We start from the raw sequence: 20,572 nt of genomic DNA, 5'->3' as shown, positions 1-20,572 counted from the left end.
TCAGGTTTTTAGGAGGGCTGTCCCAGTTATCTCCATGTATGGAAGATGAACTTGAGGTCAGGAAACACAAAGCTTAAAGCTGCTAAAATAACCTCTGAAAGAATTGAAAAATGCATTTTCTGGAGACCCATGACAAGGGAAGTATCTAGCAGTAGATTTTGCTTTTGCAAGACCATCACAGGTAAAGATCATTAATCATCAGTGGTTTGGAGACACCATTAGTGGTTGCAATTCTTCATGATGGTCGGAAGACACAATGACTGGTTTCAGTCTTTATCACAGAGTCTTATGTGTCTGCTGTCTTCAAAGTAGCTACAAAATAAGATTTTCAAAGAATAATTGTAATTCAGCAGTAATTAGAAGCCCAGCATATAGAGAATGATACACATTTTCCAATGTTATTGTTACTAGCAGCTGAAGTGTTGACTTGTCCCATCATGTTTGTGCCAACATTCCCCGTTTGAAAGGCACCAATTTCTCAGTCAATATACTTTGTACCTTGGGAAAAACTCAGGAATAATAACCATTTTAGGAATATCTTTATCAAGGTGAAAGAAAACAAAGGGGCGCATTAGAAAAATGATGCAAACATATTAAAAAACAAAAAGTAGATAGCACATGTGATTGTGGGAACTGCAGCCTGTCACCAGTCCCTGCAGGAGAGGCAGCAGCATCACAACGCGAAGCAAGGTGTTCTCTATCTGAAATATACTGTTCAACTTTGTTCTCTTCTCTTCTCAATATTGTTTCTCTGCTCATGGGAATCTTTTCAGTAAGGGAACTAAAGCCAAGAGAAAAAGAAAAGATGACCTAATGAAAACCCACAAAGGAACCTCAGCTGATTTCATGAAAAGACATGTTTTGTTTCATTAAAGAACATTAGTTTGGGAGAGACCTTAGAGGTTAACTACTCCGACTCCTTGATTTTATAGATGAAGAAACTAAGGTTTTTTCATTCTTTGTTCATTTGTTTGACAAATAGATATTGCCCTAATCTAGGTACTGGGTAACAAGAGAGATAATGTCTCTGATCTCACTGAGTTTACATTCTAGCGGTAGAGATGGGCAATAAACACATAAATAACTAATAACTAAGTTTAGACTATGAAACATGCTGGGAGAAAATACATCAGGATGATGGGAGAGAGGATAACTAGGGGCTATTATTGGGTGGGACTTGGAAGACCAGGTGTATTACTGAAATCCCAAAGGTCCATTTGCTGGCCACTCAATAGCCAATAATTGAGAGACAAGTGTTGGTGTAAGGAAAGGTAGTCTTTAAATCAGGAAGCTGGCAGCCTGAAGAAATGTGGATTCATGTCTCAAAGACCATTTTTGCTTTTCCCAGACTTGCCAAAGGGTTTTATAGGGACAGGTGGTAGGGGGCTGATTCATGGTGATCTAAGCAGGGAAGTGCAGGCATAATCATAAAATTGCAGATAAACATCAAAGAACTTCTAGGGTGGGAGCTGAGTCATGGTGACCATCCTCCATGAAGTCAAGTCACAGGTTCAGTTCCTGTTAACCTCAGAAAGATCTAGTTAGTAAGCTAGTAAAGAATGGTCACCTGGGTTAATAATTTCTTCTATAGTTATTCTGTGTACAGTGTGAGCAAAAGCCATTATGTTCTAGCAATCATGTGAACAAGAATCATTGTATTCTAATGTCCAGCTGCAAGCTATGTGGTTTAGATTATAAGAATAAGAAAAAACTTTTTAATTTAGAAGTTTAACAAAATGGAGTCACTTCTGTTCAGCCTGTTACACAGGGACAGGGAGAGGATAAAGTCAGAGGGGTAGGCAAGGTCACAAGTTTAGATGAAGACGATCTAATCAGAAGAGCTGAGTGTGATGAATTTTAAGCAAGGGAGTAAAATTGTGACTTCCCTACTCAGAACCATACGGTTTAGAACATTTATTCAAGAAATATTCATTGAGCATCTTTTCTATACAAAGCAGAGTACTGGGTGCTATGTGCTGACAAGTTATAGAAAAAAATCTTGGACATTCTTCCTGCCTTTTAGAAGCTCACACTTTGGCAAGAATATGAGACTCACAAATGAAACAATTGATGTTTCGCTTATATGATAAATCAAAACATGAAACATGAGGTGACATAGTGGGATGGAGCAATGGGTTAAGAATTAGAAGATCTGCTAGAATCTGCTTCTTGGAGTCTTGGTTTTGTCTTCCAAAAAAGAACAGTAAAGCCTTCCCTGTCTATCTCAGTCTTATGGTAAATCAAAAGAGATAATGTTTGTAAAAATGCTTTGGGAAGACACTTTGAAAACCACTGAGTGTTACATAAATGTGGCGAGGGTGGGTAGTATAGGTAGCTACAAATGAATAAGGGACCAGATTATGGAAAATCTTTTTTTTTTTTTCCGTTTTGTCTTTTTTTGTGTCCGGCAATGGCGGCAACGGATCGCAACCCTCAGTGTCGCGCCCGTACCGGACCGGACCGGCAACGGGATCGCAACCCTCGGTGTTGCACCCGCACCTCGCTCAGCCAGTGAGCGGGAACCGGTCTCCACATGGGATCCGAACCCTCGGCGGGAGCGCCACCGTGCTCCCAAGTGGCGCACTGTAGCAGTGCGCCACCGGGCCGGCTTAGATTATGGAAAATCTTAAATCAAGTTAAAAATTGACCATATTTTGAGAGTAAAAAACAGTTCATTAGAAATTCTAGAAGAGGGGAAAGGCTTGATGAATAATAGTTACTAATAAATGCATGGAAAACTAAGTAGGGAGGAAAGAGAAAAGGAAATATTACTCTTAAGGTTTTGAACTCTTAATGCCTGGAGAAGAATGGTATTGTTGCAGGAAATCTTGAAGCTTTGAAGGGGCTATTTTCCAGGGGTACATGAGACGGGTTCTGAAAACACCACCCACCAGGAGATCTTCACGTGGGGCTGTGCTGAAAGGAGTTGGGGATCCCAGGCAGGAGGCTCAGATTTGAGCACCATCTCATTCACATTGCAGGTAGCTGAACTATGAGATAGGATCTGTTAATGAGCAAATGTGGGGAGAGATGAGGGATGAGGACTGAGCCTCAGTTTTTACCCAGAATCATAAGAGTGGCCAGCCACAAACAAAACAAACAAACAAAAACCAGAAAAAAAGTAGACAGAGTGATAGTCAGGGAAACAGGGCTGGGGAAGTGCAGATGTGCTTTTTTCCAGGAATACCTGCCTTCCTTCTTGCTTGTGGACGCGACCTTGACCCTCTGAGCCCAGCTCAGTGGCACATTCTCCAGGACATTTTCTGTGGCTTGGTTTGTTGGCCAATAAGATTCCAGCCGTGTGCCTTGGACACTCAGTTCATCTCCTAATAATATTGAGATGCCTGTTTGTAACCATTGGGACCTTCTCTGACTAGCCTACAGGACTGTAAATTCTTTAAAGGTGGGGATGGTGCTAAACCCAGTGCCTAGCACAGACTGGGGTGCAGACTGGGAGTTCAAGAGATGTTTGATGAATAACTTCATCCAGAACTAATAGAGAAGGCAGCTTTGAGAAGGAGGGGTCAGTACATAGTGCGGTATGAAATATTAAATTTTGATGTGAACAGTTGGTTCAGGATTAAGAACCACTAGGGATCTTCAAGAGGCAGAATCAGCAGAACATGATTGGAGTGGCCCAAAGGTAATCTCACTGCGGGGGAGGCAGGGGCAGGTGGCGATTAGAGAGGGGAATGGTCAGTAATCAAATGGAGATGGAGGGATCACTTGCTCCCAAAGTTGGTGGGGAAATAAAGGAGAGGTAGAAGAGAGGAGAAACTGAGGTTTTGTCCATGTTTTAATTTTTCTTTCTGAGGAAAACCAGAAAAACCAGCATTCATGGGTAACCTCTCTCAATACCTCCCACTATGGCTAATTAATAGGCCTACAGAATGCCAGACATCCAGACATTTTTGGCCCTGTGCTGTCCACGTTTACCTGGAAAATTCCCCTCAGGCAAAAATTATAACTGACCAAGTGCCCTGCCAATAGTCAGTTTAAGGATTATTTTCCCTAGATGGCAACAAGTTTTAATTAATTATTTATAAACCTTTACAGCTATATTTCCAGGAGAGTGAATTGCTGGTTCATTTATCAGGTGTGAAGGAGGAGATGTTAACAGGTAGGTCTGAAAACCTGGAAGAAGGGATAATGTATAAATCATTGTTGGTGAAGGTGTGGAGAGGTTCCTGACAGGACAGTCAGGAAAGGTGGAGGGGATGCCAAAAGCTGATTGATGTCCTTCCTTTGGGTCAGAAAGTGTAAATTTGTCTCACGCAGATTTTGAGGTTGACTGCACCGGCACCTCTAAAGTTTTATTGGCATGTCTGTAAAAATGGCCATCCACTTATTCTAATTAAAATATACTGTTGCCTCAGGTGTACCTGTGCTCTGATTCTCAGGTTGATAAACTATCCTCCTTCCAGGACCCAGTGGTAAGGCTGCTTCCTCGAGAAAACTCTTGCAACTCTCCCGCTAGTCAGTTGCTTCCTTCTCTGTATTTCTTCCATATGTGGAGCGGTGTGTCCTCTGCGGTATTGTACTTACTTTATTTTGGACAGTTTTCCATGCTAGACTGAGCTCCTGCAGGCCGTGGTCACATTTTAACATCCTGTATCCTCTGCCAGAGCAGGCTCTTAAGAGAAGTCTGTGGAACGATGAATGGTATGGTGGGGAAAGGGTCCTACACAAACATGTAGATTATTCTTAAACACATAGTTGGTTGATCAACTTTGTTATTAAGATCGCTTATCTTGAAAAACAGGAGGCAACTGCGGGGTAAGGATCGGGTGAGAGGGAAAGAGAGCCCGAGCAAAGATGCTGTTGAGTGGTTTCAGGAGAAGGATCCAGCAGGAAGCTGGTGCAGCAGTGGGGTCCAGGAGGCTGAGGGGACTGGCCAGTGTTTTGGGGACTCTACACGGAGTTGCCAGGGAGGCACCAAAAGTATGGAATTTACATGGAGCAGAGATGGGGAGGGCATTTTCCTGAAGGTGAGTCAGACATACCCACACAACCCTACCTCCAGTAGAATAAAGTGAGCTGTGATGGAAAATAGGCAAGAAGAAACCTGTCTCATCAGAAGAAAACTCTAATTTGGGGGAGGTGACAAAAGGTGCAAAGTAAACTCCTGAAAGGCAGAAACTACTTGTAGAAGTTTCTGGACAACAAAGGCTGATTGGACATATATGCATATAGAAACAGCTTTATCATTCGAGGTGTGTTTTTTTTAAATCCTATTCTCACTGTTTTTTTTTTTTTTTTCTTGTTCTTGAGCTCTTTTTGTGAAAACTATGGTCTCTCTTCTGTCCTACATTGGAGGACTCTGCCCAGAAAATATAATAACCTTCTGTTTTACTAACATATAATATTTCATTTATTCCCAAGAGTTTGCCTGCTTCTCAAAAATTTAAAAATATTAAAACCAGGTAAGCTGTTTACTTTGGCAATATAATGTTCCATTTAGATGGAAATATAATACATTTACATGTAAATTCCATTAATACACTGAATGGTTTATTTGAACTATAATGAAACCTAATGATTTTGTGAGCAAATCAAGTTACAGTTGATATACTTCCTGTTCCATAAGCTTATGAGTAATTTTACATTTGTAAAGGTTTAAAAAAAATTACAAACCTTAAATACAAGATTTGCACATATTTTGTTGCTCTAATTCATTAAATTTCACCATTTCTTGAAATTTTCAGGAGATTTGTCATTTGATATACTTCCTGTTCCATAAGCTTATGAGTAATTTTACATTTGTAAAGGTTTAAAAAAATTTACAAACCTTAAATACAATGTTTGCACATATTTTGTTGCTCTAATTCATTAAATTTCACCATTTCTTGAAATTTTCAGGAGATTTGTCATCACTAATTGGTGTGAATTGAGAAAGGCTGACATAACTTGGGTGTGAGTTGGTAAAAGAAGGCAGCAAGGGTTTAGTGGCCTTGCTGAGGTATTAGGGTGGAACAATAAGCCAAGGAATTTGGGAGAAATCCTGTGACCTTGGAGACCTTCCCTACAGGTGATCTTCTTATGAGCCAGGTGTGTTTCTTGTTTGGATAGCAAGTAACATGTGACTGTTCCAGATTCTTGGCTGTTCGGGAACCCCAAAGCAGGGGGTGAGAGAAAGAGCATCGAACTCGAGTGCCAGCTTTGTCACATACACTCTGGGTGATGTTGAATAAGAAATTTAACCTCTTCATACCTCAACTTTCTCATATCGCATATGGAGCAGCTGCTGTTTGCCCTATCCATTTTACAAGTTCAGAGTCGTAAAAGTCATAGAATGTTACAGCTGGAAGTAAATGTATCCTTCAAACATAAACTCTTCACTTTCTGGGTCAGGAGTTAAGTGACTTTGGATTTAAAGCCAAAGGAACTTCTGAAATGAGATTTCTCAGCATCTGTACTCTACAGATGTGCATGGTCTCTCCCTAAGGGTGTGATGTAGGTGTAAAATTTCCCAGACTTTGAGTCTCTTTCTTCATGGAGCATCTCCTGGGTATAGTACTCCAGGGAATGTACTTTGGAAAATGTTGATGTAATGTCATCATGGACAGAGTACACTGAGATCGTAGGGAAGTCTTAAAAATAATGAAGGACACTTTTAGAGGAACTAATTTCTGAAAAACAGGCTAGTGACTAATTCAGTTCAGTTGTGGCTTATTTTGTAATTATAGACTGATGAAGATTAGGGGATCTGGATTATAAAAATATTAGAATTTTATAAATAAGAATTTTTTAATATTTTGAGGAAAACCATCTAGTCACATCTGATATCTACTATATCCTCTGAATTCTGTGAAAACACCATGGAAAGTATCAGAAGAGGCTACTGTACCTTCAGGCTTTTAAACTGCCAAGTAGCATTTTCAAGTTTTAAAAAACGCCATTTTGATTGCTTGAATGCCATGGTCACTCTATCTCTTTTTCTATATGATGGTGCCTCCTACTGCAAGGGGACATCTCTGTTCCTAGAGCAGTTCTTCCATCTGTCACCATATGATGGCGCAGCCTGTGACTGATGGTGAGGGTGCTCCTGTCTATACACTCCCAATGGAGTCCCCTCTCTGAATACACTGCTTTGAAGAATGGAAGAGTAATTCAGTCCTGTACAAAAAATCCCCTTAAAATAAGGTTGATGGCAGTTCGATCCTCATATTTAAGAAATATGGAAAATAGGACTCCAGAGAAATTTTGAGTTTGGAAAATTGATGTTACCTTTCATGGTTTGAATTAAATGGCTGGGCATTGGTGGGTAAGAAACCCACCCTTGGAACAGGGAAGGGGCTCTTTGTTTCATCCTCCAGAGCAATGTTTCTTAAACTTATTATTATTTTTGTTTGAGATATGTCCCTTCATGATTCTGTTGAAAGCTATGCATCTTTTCCATAGAAAAATGCAGAGAATTTATAGAATCTGGTAACTCATAAAAGGCCTGTTTGTGATTACTCTTTGCTTAAAGACGTTACTTTTGCATTTAGAAGTGCCCTTTGTGTTTCAAAAATAACGTGACACTTGCTTTATTTTCCCAAAGGGAACCTTAGAATTTTGCATTAGGAAGGCAGGTTGTGAGAATACTGGGTATCTCCCCCCAAATGATTTCTGTTAACTGCCCATTGGGATTGACTACTTTGTGTTTTCTGTGGTTTGGACTGGATGCTTGCTCTTGGGTAAACATGATTTCCTTCCTTCCCATGAGAAAAGAAAGTTACTCATTGATTTAAATAACTTTGAGAAAGCTTTAGATGAAGATTCTTTTGATTTTTGTATTTGAGATAACAACAACATATTCCAAGAGAAGATTCAGGTTCACCTGTCACAACAAGACTAGGTTACTAACCAGTAACTATGTAGGTTTGAAATCATACCATTCAGGTGTTCCTGAAAAAAGTGCATATTAACCACTCCTTTCAAAGTGTCTGCTAACAAACAGCAGGATGAGCTGTAATTTATAGGACCAGAAACTTTTAGAACTAATCAAAGCATCACAGGCAGGAACAAGAAATTTCAGAGATGCCTTTGAGCCAGCATAAACTTTTCTATAATGGGCAATTTAACATCTCAGGGCCACAGAAACATGTTGTCTCATGGTTTCCTGGTATATACCTGGCATACGTGCCTTCTAAAAATGAGATCTACTTCTGACATGAATTGGAGAATTTAGGATAAATGACAAGAGTGTAATAATAGGCATGGGTTATTTCATATTCCAAGTGTAATTAAGGATGCATTAACATATGCAGCATGTGATACCTACTGAAAGTTGGCAAATTTCAGATATAGGAACATGCCATAGTGCAATATGGGAGCCAGCATAAGAACTCAGCATGCCTGGAATGAACTGAATGACTTCACTTTCATGCTCAATTAGATATTTGTGTGTCTGAGAGACTGATGAATCCAAGACAGATAGAAATGAACTTGGGAGCTTTGAGTTGGGCCTAATCTCAGATATATCAAACTATAGACACAGAAATAAAATACAGAATAAATAATTTCCTATAGTTTGCTTAATTCCACGAAAAGTGAAAGATTCTTGTAGTGGTTACTTTAACTCTTTTTTGGCTTCTCAGTGAACAAAACCCCTTTCCATTTGAAAAATTCCCCACTTTATGGGTTTTAGTGGGAAATAGAGACTCTGTCCCCCTGTGGAAGTGGGAAATGCCAGATGCAGCTCTGCCAGCTTCCCTGAGAGCCAGGGGAAGGCATGTGACCTGGCTTTGCTGATTTGGATTCAGTAAGCAGTGACATAGAAGCAGGGACTGCAAGGACTCCATTCTGGTGTGGGTGGCGGCTGCAGAAGTGGGGGGACTGTCCCACAGCTGACACTGGGATATCAGCAGTGAAAGTGGCTGGTGCATGGCCAAGCCTGTGCCCAAGAGCACATCTTATTTTAAGTTTCCAGTGTGTTTATGGTCCGCATATTGCTGTGATCCGACTGTGAAGAGAAAGATCCTGCTGAGAAGCCATAATTTTTCCAAGCTCAATACTTATCATGATTGTTCACAGTGTGGAAAAGACATTGGGAAACACTGCAAACTTGATTGTGGCTTAAGATAACATGTCTCTGATTTACTCTAATTTTAATGTTGTTTCTACTCTATGTTGTGTGCCAAGGTTGTATTTCTACCTTGAAGAATATCAGGCGAGAACCAAAAATTACACTCACTTCCACAAAAAAGATACGCACTTGCCAACCAAAAGAAAACAGAACCTACTGAGGGCAAGAAAAAAGGTGCTCTGAGATCTTTCCAAACCAGGGTCCTCAATTCTGGATGTGCATTAGAATCACCTGGGACAGCTTAAAATATCCCCATTCCCAGGCCCCACCCAGGTCAATTAAATTGGAATCCCTGGTGTCTGGGCCTAGGCATCAGTATCCTAAAATTCCCGATGATCATACTGTGCAGCCAGGATTGCGATTCACTCTAAACAGAACCTTTGCCCTCCCTCTAAGTTCTGGGCGTGGTTTCAATATCGTGTACAGAGAGGAACTATCGACTTCTCTGTAACATATATTCCCTGAAATAGCACTGACCTTTTTGACTCCCATATCATATTGTCTTGATATCAGGTTCAGTGAAATTGAGCACTGTCCCTGACATGTCTCCTTTTACCTTTGCTGCTGTCTAGGTTTCTCTGGCCTGCTGAATGGCTTGCTGTGGATGCTTATCTGCATATAATAAAATTCAATTCAGTTTTCAGACTATATTCCATGGGGTCATTTTCCATATACATTTGTCTGCTCTCCCATTTCAAAATTTTGTCGTTAAGCTGCTTAAATAATTGCATTTTATATGTATTTTTTCTAAGGCATGAGAGAATATATCACTGTATTTAATTTTAGGTACCAATTCATTCTGCGTGCTAGTAGGGTAGTCTTTAAAATGTGTCAGTCTACCATTTATGGTGATTGGCTTTAGTTGGTATTCCGCTTCAGTTTGGGTTTGGATTAAAAATTAAGTATGCTTGAACTCTTCTCATTATATCACTTTGCATATACCCAATTAAATTTTACTAATTAGCTTTCTACCATCATTAATGTTTCAATGTTGTGTGTTCAGTCAAAGTCACTATTCATATTGCCAATTATCTTACAACCAGCTTTTAAAAATTTCACTATGGAGTTCTTTCAAATATATACACACACCACACACACCTACACACAAAAGGGTACCTCAAACAGTTTGTGGAAAAACAGAATTAAAAGATAATATGAATATTTCCATGAACTGTTAGAAGTGCCTGTGAGTTTATATATATATATTTATATATATGCATGTCTGTATCCACATATATATATACACACACACACACATATATTAGATGCTGGCTTGTTCTCACTGTAACTGGAGTGTAGCTTGAGGTTGAAGATATGTTTATAAGGCTTACCATTCAATTAGAAATGTTAGAAGGATAAAGATAAATTAACTTAAGCCTTACATGATTAAAAATGAAAATCTGTTCATATTCGCCATTTAACAAAAATCAGGAATTCTGACTTAAATGACTCACTTTCCCTTCATTCATTTTTATTCTCCACTTGTACTAGAGTTTCACAAAATCCATATAAAATCCAACTTATTATAGGCATGAAAATCCCACACAGCCCAATTCTCTCCGTACCATGAGATACACTCTACCTGAGATGGCTTTTCCCAATTTCTGGCTGAATATTTCACTAAAGCAATAGAGTTTAATCATGCCAGGAACTCTTTCATAATAATTGAAATGCCAGAAATAAAAGCAACTTATATTTTTCAGTAAAAAAAAATTGGATGTAAAAGAATATTCAGTTGGTATTTGTGTGTCTTTTTTGATAGAGAAAAGAAAAGCTTAATAAGTTTAGGTTTAGTTTTAATTTCAATATATACATTTGTGATGAATTACACCATTGTTGGAATAATTGATGTTCAGTGAATACCCACTATGTTGTCATGTGATTGTTGAAGTTATGAGATGATAAGCTCCTTGAGGATTCAGACTATGTCTTCTTTGGCATTTCTGCATCTGTAAAACAACAGGGTACAAGAAGATGATGATTAATGAATGTCTGGCTAATCTCCACAATTTGAGTTCAAAAGCCTAGCACAAAATTAAACTATCAATTAATACTTATAACTATACCAATGAGAATTGTGTTGCTGTATTTCACTGATTTGAAGATGGACTTTTTGTTTCACATTTATCATCTCTGAAATCAGCATGCAACTTATAATCGATCATGTGTCAAAGTTCAATTGGCAGTGGGTTCCTTGTTGGGTTGAAATCAGCATGCAACTTATAATCGATCATGTGTCAAAGTTCAATTGGCAGTGGGTTCCTTATTGGGATAATCGATCATGTGTCAAAGTTCAATTGGCAGTGGGTTCCTTGTTGGGTTTTCCCTCCTTTTAGTGGTATATAAAATAATGGTGCATCTTAAAATAAAGGGTGACTTAGAATCGATGAAATATGGCATTTATTTATTTATTTATTTAGAAATATGGCATTTATTCCCATGTCTTTTAAAAAAAGAATTACAAACATTAGCAAAACATTTAATATAAAGTAAAATGAATAGATGTAATTAGAAAAAATAAAATAAAGCCAAAGTAATGTAAATTTGAAAAACAAACTATTGCAAGGCCTGGTCAATTTACAACTGTGGGCTCCAATTTGGCCCTGATTTTCTTGGGACCTGAGGCAAAATGAGGAATAAGCATGATACTATCTTCCTAGCAAAAGCTTAAAGTGGAGGTCTGTGTGAAACGTTCTTTAATATGCAATAAACGTGCTTCACAAACATCCAGTTTCCTACATCAAGATTTTCTAGGATCTCAGGAACCTCCCTTCCCTGGTCCCCCATGCCCCAGCAACATTCTTCTTTCCTTCATAAATTTCTCATCCCGACTATACTATGTCTCATTTGTCACTTATTATTAATTTCAGCTTATAAAAAAAAACAGTATTTAGTGTTTTTCAGTCATGAATCAGTAATTGGAACTGCATGTGCTACAAGAGCAAGCATGTCCCTGACTTTATGTTTTTTTTTTCTCAATCTCAAATTGATAAGATTAGGATGATGCTATTTTAGACCCAGACCTCAAGCAAATGGTTACTGTTTAGAAATACCTTGAAGTGTTGCATTTGCTGTAGAGATTATCACAGCAGTAAGTCTATTTAGAATTTGTGGTTATTTCAGGTTTTTTTACTCTGCTGTCACAGAGGGTATTGATATATGTACCTAGATTCCTGGGTTTATCATCGTCTCGACACTGTCTACTAATAGGCTGTGGAGAAAAATATCCATCTGGGCAAAAGTGACAGTATCAGGGGCTGGAGTCTACAGCTCAGTTTTATGATGCAGCAACTGGCTGTTCTGGTGTCGCCTCAGTGAAGCAATCCTTTTCTTGCTTAATTAAAAAATAAAATTTTAATTTTCCATGCCCAGTCTAATAGAATTATGGACTAATTTTATTATCCTGCTTACAGGATTTTTATTTGCATTGAAACATATTTTTTAAATAACATTAATTTCAAATATTTATATGCAACTTTTATCAGCATCTTCATTCAGCTTGTTGATTAGATTTTCCTTGGTTGTAATTTTATTAGATGAAACATTTGACATATTGAAATGCACTCAACTTTCTGTAATTATACTAGTTGTATATCATGCATAAGTTAAAACTTCTTGGGAAGTTTTATGCATGAGAAGTTGGTGATGCTGAGTGGTATTTAATAAAATCCAATACAAGATTATTAAAACATTTAAAAATCATTTACCCCTATTTCCAAAGCGTTTGTGTGTAGTCAGAATACAGTCTGAGTGTGGAAAACTGGCATATTGGTAATAAAGAAATTGAAGGTATTTTCCTATAGAACAATTCATTCTTGAAACAGAAGCACATGTCAGTTAAAGTGCATATGTGATACAAACTCTGCTTCTGCCAAACATAAGGTTATCTCCAAGTTGTTTTAACTGAACATGAAATGGGATGTCCATGACAATTCAAGGCCAACGGTACATGTGATTCTATAATTACTTTTGCCTCTTTGCTTTTGTGGAGTCATTCATTATGAGACTGGTCTTATCTTGTCATACCTCTGTGTCATTAGCAATGTTTTAGTGCATTAGTGACCAAATGCAGGTTTAACGGTTGGTGATTAGAGTGAGCCAGCTGCCGGCAGAGTGAGTGGGGTTGAAACTCAGCAAGTACTTAGTGAATTTCTCTTACGTTACAAGAATAATATTGAAATCATGAAAAACAGACTTTTCTCTAAAGAGTAAGACACATGAAAATAAAAGTGTTCAAACAGAAAAACAAACCCAAGGATGGACTAATGGATACAAAACCATTCTATCTACCCTAACTGAATCGTTGTGCTTATATGCATGTATTAAAACAATGTACTCTACCCCATAAATATGTACAACTAAATGTTAAAATATTTTGAATTAAAAAAAAAAGAAAAAGCAAAGCCAATCGGGTGGTTAAAAAGTATAAATCATTGATGTTTTTCAAGTTGAGATAAATTAAAACAATGTACTCTACCCCATAAATATGTACAACTAAATGTTAAAATATTTTGAATTAAGAAAAAAAGAAAAAGCAAAGCCAATCGGGTGGTTAAAAAGTATAAATCATTGATGTTTTTCAAGTTGAGATAAATTGGGAATTTAACTCTGATTTATCATTTAAATATTACAAATCTGAATAGTCTCATCTTTCAACAGCAAAGAGAGAGAAAAAGGAGACCGAGCCCAAGCTTGACTCGAAGATGTGATAATTTGATTGAGATATCCTCCTTTCCGAGACCAATTTTGGATGTGTGGTGCATTTGTATGAACTTAGTGTTTGATGCAGCGAACATTGTTCCTCAGCTGCCCCCAAGACCCCACCCCATCTTCCCAAGTTCCCTCCACTGAGCACTTTTCAGTTGGCCTAACTTTCCCTGGTGAAGGTCAAGGTGAAGGTGATATGCTACAGATGTGTTGCATGTAAGTGACGTTGTTTTCTAATACAAAAATACGGGGAAATTCATTTCCTTTTAAAATACCATTTGTTTTTTTCTGGAAAACAATTATACTTTCAGATACAAAGTAAATCATTTATTTGGTATTGTCTTTAAATTAGGAAGCCTCCTTAATTGAATTAAGCATCTTCAAATTCATTTGTTTTTAATGCTATGGATTGTTTTTGCTTTGCGGGTTGGACTGTAAAATACATAATTAGGTAATTTCATGGTAGCACACTTCCAAACCCTTAAAAGATTTATGAAAATGTGAGGTCTTTAGGTTTCAAAATAAATTATGGGAGGAATAACTAAAATTTTGACTTTAATCAGAGATAAAGAAAATAAACTTAAGTATTCCATGGTGACACTAATAAGATGTCTAAATTGCAGGAGTAGAAAATCTGGAGTGTTAGACATGGAAATGTGAATTTTACCAGCCAGCTTAAACAAGATGTACAAGTTACCATTGCGATGAAAACCTACTCATTGGTGTTTTGAGTTTTTTTGTCTACATTGGCATCTATGAAATCAAATTTTTTCAGGTCACTGGTGAAAAATGGAAGCATTAAATCATTAAATTGGGGAGAAAGAATTGAGTTAGTTTAAACTGAGTCTTGGTTAACTTGAAAAGATATGTTAACCCTTATAATCCATCCCCAACTGAGGACTGCAAGTCTTACAGCATGACCAGGGATTTGGAAAGTATTTTAAATTTAAATTGATGCAGGCATTCCATTCCGTTAAGAAGTATGTATCTGACCCCCAAAAAGTTCATTTAGCATTAGATTTTATAAACTCTTTTTTCCTTTTGGTAGGAGAAATAAAACACTTAAATCTTACACAGAGGGGGTATAATCAAGTGATAAACAGTTATCGAAACCTTGTGGCTAGAACTAAGTAGTTAAATTGTGTCTTTCTTTGTCATTTCCCACAAATAACCGAAAGATCCATATAAGAATTTTGTGCCTAATATAATCTAAAAGAGAAAAGAATTGATTCAATTTAGTCTCCTGGGGAAAGCAAGTTGCCCTAAATAAAGGCCAAAATCCCCACAAATAACCGAAAGATCCATATAAGAATTTTGTGCCTAATATAATCTAAAAGAGAAAAAGAATTGATTCAAATTAGTCTCCTGGGGAAAGCAAGTTGCCCTAAATAAAGGCCAAAATCTTGGGGATTTTTATGTGTGTAAAATCTCTTAAAGTAAAAAATCATGTGTAGCATTAAATTAAACATGTGATATTTTGACCAGTTTTTACATTGGTGAATTTACTGAAAGGTTTATCATTAAGTATAATAAATGTAATAATGTTACATCATTTTTCATAGAAGACATTTCGGAGAAAGTGGAGTCCAAATAGTGTAACAATAAATCAAAATGAACAAAAACCACTAAATAAATCTTATATATATATAATCTAGATCCAGACTGATGTGTAAAAAGAAAATTGTAGAGACAGTGCAATTGGACCATGTAAATCATTTTAAAAATCAGGTTCACAGCTGGCTGTCTGGAGTTGGGCCATACTTTTTATCTTAGAATGTTCTTTTCTTTCATCGTATTTTGCAAATGTATTACAACATCTCATCTGTCAGCTCTAATACTGAAAGGCCATCTAAGCCTTGAAATTACCCATATACTGTCTTATAAGTAACACTGTGTGAGTGGGCAAAAGTCTCTGCCAGCAGGCCCCAAACCATGTGTGCAATGAGAGAGCAGCTCATTAGTAAACACTGGGTGATCCAAAGGAAGGGTCATGTGTATTGAGGGAAAGCACTGCATGTAGGAGACCCAGGTCTATGTGTTTTGGGCTTTTGGTGGCACCTGTTAATGTGTATGCTTCAGTAGTAAGTAAAACATTTAAATTAGCTAGCTTGAAGTCTACTTCCATAATTGAAAAATGTGTAGATCCTTCTTTCCAAACTAGGGCACAAATTGAGGTTTTGTTGTATTTTATTGCTTTTTCAAATGGCTTGTTTAAAACCAGGTATGGATTTGTCTTTACAAAGCTGTAGATATCTTTATAGATCAAATAGAATTTTAAAAAAGAAAAAGGAAAAGGAAAACAAATTGCTATCTGGGCTAACTAGATTAACCAAATTAAAACAAACAAACAAACAAACAAAACTATATAACAATGACATACTGTGAATTCAAATGATTTAAAGAATATAAAATTATAATAAGGGTAAATTATTTTTTAACTAATAGTATCAAATGCAATATTGAGAAAAGTAAGTGGAGATTTTTGTTTCTTCATTCAGGAAACTGTTATGAGATAGCCATACATGTACTACCAAGAAAATGGAAGAGTAAACAAACCAATATTGAACTTTATTTGCACTGGAAATTGTAACCCATGGATACAATTTTGTTTAGAAACGTCTCAGGAACAATAAAAATCTTGAATTTATAATATTCCTGAATTATAGCCAAATGTTTGTATTCAACCTTGAGCAGTTTTACCAAATCAAACCAAATTTAACAAGCATCCCTGCCAATATTCTAACACTGTACTGTCCACAATGGAAGAGAGTTCACTTCACTGTAGGAAAGTTACATAGATGAAGTTAATGTACTTATTAACCAAGGCTGAAATCAAACACTTATTTGCTTTAGAAGACAGGTGCAATATTTCCTAGCAGGTATCAGAATCACCTGCAGAACTGGTTAACACAGGACCTGTGGAGTTTCTGTTTCAGAAGTTTTAGGGTGGGGCTAGTAATTTGCTTTTTAGCAAGCTCCCTGGTGATGCTGATGCCACTAGTCTGGGGACTAATGGTATATTCTAAAAAAAAAAAAAAAAAAAAAGCGTGTCTTTTTGGTTGTTTTTCCTTTTTTTTAAAAAAAATTAAACCATTATTGTTTGAATCTATCTCTAATGAACCCAGGTATTGGGTTAGAACTCAGATTTAAAACTTCAATTGGTATAATAATAAGAGGTCACTTCAAAAAGTTCAAGGAGTCATATTTTAATGCTATTTATCCACAAATTTTTTGAAGTACCCTTGTATGTTGATATAATAGCCTTTCCTGCGGATATATGGTATGTCTTTCCTAATTTGTGGGAAGGTAATTTCTTGTGGGAGATTGCCTAGTGATACATTTTTCAATATCAAATATTTGTAATAATTCAATTGATATTTATTGTGCTCACTCTATGCCTCATGAGCTAAATATTTTGTGTTGCTCAACTAATCCTCACAATTGTAGTTAAAGTCCTGAGTTGCAGAGGGATGAGGTAACTTGTAGTTAGTAAATGACAGGGCTGGGCTTCTAACCATTTTCTAATGGTGTCTCTCTCTCCTTATTCTGTCCTGAGAAATTAAGCCAATGAGTCTTGGGGAGTTAGTTAAAATCAATCAAGAACACCTTGTACTGAAGGCAGAGTCTATTAATCTATGCTGACTTCTCACCCTCTATGCTAGAGCAGCAGTGTCCAAAGTACCACAGCGGGTGAGCCATCTGTGGCCCTGGGATGTTTATTTTAAAAAAATAAGAATAAAATCAAACCACTAATTATCTAAGGTACCGATCGCCATCACTGGCTTCACTGGGGCCTGCAAAGCATATGGTCACATGACTCTGGGGAAGACCTTGCAAAGGGGCAGGCAGGTGTTGGGCTGTGTGGAGGAACTCTGCCTCCCAAAGTGGTCTTTAGATGTACTGCTTTTTATGTGTCAAGTGTATTTATGAATATTATCTTGTTTAAAATAATAGTTTTTAAAAAACACTCATGAAATAGATAGTTAACAAGATTTCTGTAAAAGAAGTGGTTTGCATCTAGTTCTAAGGATGCAAAACAAGCAACTCACAAAAACGCAGCACAGCTGATTCCTGTCTTCCCAACAGATGGACTCTTCTCCAGCCACTTCACACGGTAAAATCAATGTTTAGCTAATCATACTCCGACAAAAGTTCAGCCCAAGATATTTAAAATTATAAAGAAGGCTATTTGTCATGTGGATTTACATTTAGCATTTTAAAACCACAAACCTTGCCCTAAGTTGATACTGATTTTGAGATCTTAGCTATTGACAGCAATATATACCATACATTATATAATTTATAATAAACAAATATGTATGTATTGTGGGTGCATACACAAGAGTTTTTTTCTTTCTTTTCTTTTTTTTTTTGAGACCGGCTGCACCGCACTCAGCCAGTGAGCGCACCGGCTATCCCTATATAGGATCTCAACCCGCAGCAGGAGCGCTGCTGCGCTCCCAGCGCCGCACTCTCCCGAGTGTGCCACAGGCTCGGCCCAAGAGTTTTTTTTTTCTGAAAGCAGTATGCAATTAAAAAAAAGAAACTTGAAGACCATTTATGGTAATAATGAATTTTTGCAGCTGGTGCGGAGAGATTTTCAAATGTCTGATGTTTCTGGGTCTCCATTGACCTTGATATTCATTAGACAAATCTATACCTTTTTGGTCTAACTGTAGTTGCCCTAAGACTGGTTGCCTATGTGTAAGTCTCCTCTTCTGTAAAATGGAAATATGCAGAAGGCTGTTGTGAAGATTTAATATATTAATGTAAGGAAAGTGATTAGCACAGAACCAACTTCATGGTAAAGGTGCAATAAATTTTAGCTCCCCTATTCCCTATGTTATATAACTAAAACAAAAACAATATTACTAGAAGAAGAACAAGTTATATTATTGGAGCAAGAAGTTGGTAGACAGGTTAGTGATTTCTATGTACCAGTACTCTTGGAACACCCAGACAGGCTCTGGAAATAAGCCCTTTAATGACTGAGTGTACTCTGAGTCATTTTGATCATACAATTTGTTTCCACTCTCTAATTCCCTCATTTTTATTTATAAAAGAAACTCCTGAGGTACTCAACATACCCTAACATAAGTATGAAAGAGAGAAATAGAGTATGGAGAATTCATTTAAAGTTATACTTTATTTTTAAAAGAAATTGTTTCTAGGGGCTTAGAAAGATATGAAGGTTATGATTAAATTTCAAAATGGCTAGTACATTTCTATTATGGAAAGCCCTTTTGACACAAGTCTAATAGCTGTCCTTCTTTCAATCAATTTTAGATTCACATAATCTGAAAAAGATCAGGTTCTTGCAAAGTTGGAGAGCTCAACAAATCGCTGTCACATTTGTGGTAAATCTGGTGCAAGATGACATTGCAGGTATCAGTGAGCCTTACCTCCACGTGCTCACTTCCATGAGTGGTTTCAACACCTCTGTCAACACTGTGCCATATTTTGCCACAGCTATCGGAATTTTTGTTTCAGTGCTTGATTACTTTTATTTCTCATTTGTACTGATTTTTTTTATAAACCAGGAAACCTTTACTCTATTTAAGCTAATACACATAGTATTCCCTGTCTTTTTATATTTGCCTCCCTTGATGTTCAGACAACCCAAACGTAAGAACCATTGAGAAAATAACTGGCACATGTCACTATTTGCTTTAAATGAGCACTTCCTCTCTATAAGGACTCAGATGCAGGCACTTGGTAACATTTAACATTGGATGGCACTTTAGTGGGTTTACATCTGAACAGCATAAACCATTTTGTGTTCTACTTAATAGTGTAGTGCTATTTTCTAACAATTTCTTAAATTACTATGTTTTCTTTGATAGCCATGCATAAAACTTCTATGCTGGGGATTGATTTTTTTGGTTCATTGTATATAGGAACATGACCTGTGGACTAAATTCAGTGTAAGTGTACATACTTTAAATAAGGTTAAAGAACTCCTTAATGTTGATATTTCTTTGGCTTGGCAGTAAAACAAAATCAATGCTAATTTAATAGGAGCTCACAACTAAGTTTTGCTTTCACTGCCCTTTTAAAAAGAGTAAAGGGCTGTAGTTATAAACAGAATTAGTAATTGCTTCATTGATATGCCTGTTGAATATCAGATGATTTTTGTTCAGTCTATTTTTAAAAAATCCATTGCCTTAATTTTAGATATATTACTTAATAACAAGACCATTGATCAAAATGGTTGCATTAAACCTGTTTATAATTTTATAAAGTGATTTTTAATTCCCCCTAAACACCCTTCCTTCTGGCAGAGGAATAAATTGCTTGTGGGTTGTTCAAAATTGGCTCTGTTTTTCTTAGATGATCTTTAATTACACTTTAAAGCAGTATTTCTTAATGGGGAATTGGAATTCTGCTTGTTAGAAAATTATAGAAGGTATTTGGGGACCTGCTATTAGCTTCAGGAACAAATAGAAAGATTAGTGAGACAAATGATTGGTAGCCTAAAAAATTACCTATGGGAGACAATTATTAGCCCAGGGAAGATCTGGCTGTAGTCATAAAGCCTGCCTAAATTATGAGTTTATTTAACCTGTCTTAGGAGCTACTGAAGAGAGAAGAGGAGGTTTATATTAGCTACCAGGAATCAGTGAAAGGGAGATTAATAAATTTACTAGGGCCTCTTCCCATGCCTCAGCCCATAACAACAGTTATCCAGGCTGGAGTTACAGGTGCAGGAAGAAGTAAAGGCCCAGGAGTTCAGAACCATTGAGGAACTGTCCATTGATGGAGCCAGGGGAAAGTTTTTTTTTTTAATTGAAAAAT

The sequence above is a fragment of the Galeopterus variegatus genome, unplaced genomic scaffold, assembly GCF_000696425.1.
Source record: "Galeopterus variegatus unplaced genomic scaffold, G_variegatus-3.0.2 Scaffold1348, whole genome shotgun sequence".
Classification (NCBI taxonomy): domain Eukaryota; kingdom Metazoa; phylum Chordata; class Mammalia; order Dermoptera; family Cynocephalidae; genus Galeopterus; species Galeopterus variegatus.
Note: the sequence above shows the minus strand (reverse complement) of the source record.